The 2,897-nt window shown below is 33.0% G+C and overlaps 1 long non-coding RNA gene across 1 annotated transcript; it reads left to right on the forward strand.

Annotated features, from left to right (window-relative positions):
* Positions 1 to 288: 288 nt before the first annotated feature.
* Positions 289 to 2,372, forward strand: LOC149541403 (uncharacterized). Its single transcript, XR_016355129.1, has 3 exons — positions 289 to 508; positions 585 to 667; positions 2,120 to 2,372. It is a non-coding gene; the product is annotated as an uncharacterized LOC149541403 (long non-coding RNA).
* The last annotated feature ends 525 nt before the right edge of the window (positions 2,373 to 2,897 follow it).

Consider the following 2,897-nt stretch of genomic DNA (forward strand, 5'->3'; position numbering starts at 1 on the left):
TTTCATTTTCATTCTATAGTCTCGAGTAATGCACAATGATAAGCCCATTACTTTGAAATAGCCAAGTCAGTCCAGCTTGAAGAATATTTTTGAAAAAGCTTGTTTCCCCGAGTCCAAAAAAACAACCTAGATACACAAAATCAGAGTTATCAGGAAGTAGCATCTTTTCAAATAAAACGCGTGGCCTGTCAATTCACAACCAAAAGTACACCAAGTTTACATACAGCAAATCTCGTGACTCTCTCAATCTCTGGTAATCAACCCAACTCATACTCATACTCATACTCAGACTCATACCCATACCCTGGGTTTCATCCTATAAATTGTCTACTCTTACCATTCCTCTTCAACAAGACCAGCAATAATGAAGAGTATGATTATAAAAGGAAGCTTTAAAGCTTCTCTATACAAAAGGGTTATCAAGCGCTGTATCTTCAAACGAAGAAGAGAGAGGAAATTGAACTTACTGTATGCAAGATTGAGAGCCATACTTCCTAAGCCCAGAAAGGTAACATAAATGGGTGTTATTTCAAATCTGCTTTTAACTTCATTTCTGCCTCTTTTTACTCCTTTCATTAATGCAGGAAACAAAGCCTGCTTCAAACTCTCAAGAATTTTCGGATGTTGAAAGCTGCAGCTCATCTTTAATGGCCGACCTCCCAAAAAGGTATGTCAGAAAGAGTCCAAGTGTGAATACAACGTATCATATCATAAAATTCAGTATCTTTCATCATCTCAGTTTAACATATCTGTTGTTCTTTCAGCATTTTTTTTGGCTACTCTTAGAAATTAGTGTTATTTATATCAATATCTTACATCTTTCATCAGGATGAGAATATCAAAAGATATAATGGACTGTGGTTTAAAAGTTGATGCAACAGTTCATCTAAAAACATTTCTATCAATGGACTCTGAAAATTTAGATTTGTTTTACAGTCAGAACCCTAGCTTTGGGTCAAGATTCTAATATCCAGGATATATTGGGTTGATAGATTTTAGCACAGTAATAACACATGTAGATACCCATCCTACATAGAACTTTTACGAAATAGTTGATGGGTGATATCTTTTTGAAATCCTTAAAAATAGCTTGCTGTTAGCAGCTCAGTCTAACAGGCGTTTTTCTCTCTTTCCAACATTACAAGCTTGTGATTGGTTGATTCCATTCTATTGCGTCTTGGACTCTGTCAATTAAAAGATTATGAAAATATGATTTCAAATTTTTTAATTCCACCAAAACATCAGTATAAAATTATGGACCAACAACAAAACTGAAAATGTTAACATCTATTCCATTAAATATAATGGATTCTCCTATACCCTGAAGCATAGATAGGTAAAAATTAGGAGTTTGATGAAATAAAAGACTGGGGAGAAGCTATAAAATATTTCAGCTTAGTCTCAAATCAAAGAGTTTTCAGTATTTGTTATTTGATGCGCTCTCTACGTTCCCCAAAGATGATCTCAGTTTGAATTATTGAGTATTAAAGATAGAGGTTCATTTTGATGGCAGACCTTATTCATTATCAAGATTTTCCATTAGTATTATCAATTGAATTCTTATTTTTTATCAAGATATTCCATTAGTATTATCAATTGAATTCTTATTTTTATTTTATTTTATATATGATGGATAGTAGAGTATGATTTGAAATGGCGATGTTAAAAATAATGATACACAATCAATCTCAAAAACATACTTGCAAGAGAAAAATATCAAGTTTACAGTCATAACATTTTACAAATGGTAATCTGTAATGATAATTGACCTCTCATGAACCAAATGATCAACGATGATTTCTCTAATATGCTTGTGTATAAATATGTATTGTTATTTTTAAGTGTGCTCGTGATAGGTAGCACTGACACAATGTATGAATATTAAATACTATTTGGATCATTAGTACTGTTTTTATAAAGGTCACTTCTACTGCCATAGTTAAATGAAGCCAATGGATGTTTGTAATGCTGAGATTTGTTGTAATACTCAAGTTCTCATTATCACTTTGATATCCTAGTTCTATAAATTTCCATTTTATAAATGTACAACACAGTATTTTTTTTAAACAACGGTAAAAATAGTATGTTGTGATGGGGCATGTTTTTAATTTGTGTGCAGCCTCTGAAACCAGCGCATATATATCCTCCTGATCAAAAGGCAGAGTGACTATCTTAGGATTCCAGCAAGGAGGAAACACAACTGTATAGATATTACTTGTGGAAGAAAAATGTGTCTTTTCTGCTGGAATTTTCTTGCAGTGGGCATTTAATTTCTTGTTTTGAACGTTCTCTAAAAGTACAAAGTCACAAGACTCTGTGTTACCACTTTCCTCCATATTTTTTATATGAACCTATTTCGTTTGCATTCCAAATATGAGATGTTTTTCTGCATATTTCCTGATTTTATAGCAGAGTGTAGTATTTGGACCTTTAATATGTTGTACCCAACAAATTACTTTTTGCTATTTGTAGTATAGAATGAAAGAATGTGAGTTTTGCCAATATGCCACCAGTACGTCCAATTTCTGCATTGATACGAGTTATAGCAAACGAGGAGAAAAACAAGAGTTTTGTCACGAGAAAGAGTGAGGAAAATAATTCACGAGATTGCTGAGGCACTCATTCCCAGCTCTCAGACAAAACATTGGCATCAGTTTCAGATAGAGTTTTTCATTTGTGTTCTTAGTGAAAATTACAAAACGATAATAATGTGATGAGTTCTTAACAGATCACATGGTGGTGATCGTGCTAGAGGAGAAATACAAAGATAACTTTGGATTAAAGGATCATATTTATTTCAGATTGGTTTTTTTCTTTGCCTGTGATAGAACATTGTATTCAAAGTGATATTTTTCCAGGTTGGGAAGAAACCGCCATTGTAATCACCACGTGAGTTT

The sequence above is a fragment of the Cupressus sempervirens genome, chromosome 8 (assembly GCF_028749045.1).
Source record: "Cupressus sempervirens isolate cs-2001-9-10 chromosome 8, ASM2874904v1, whole genome shotgun sequence".
Taxonomy (NCBI): Eukaryota; Viridiplantae; Streptophyta; class Pinopsida; order Cupressales; family Cupressaceae; genus Cupressus; species Cupressus sempervirens.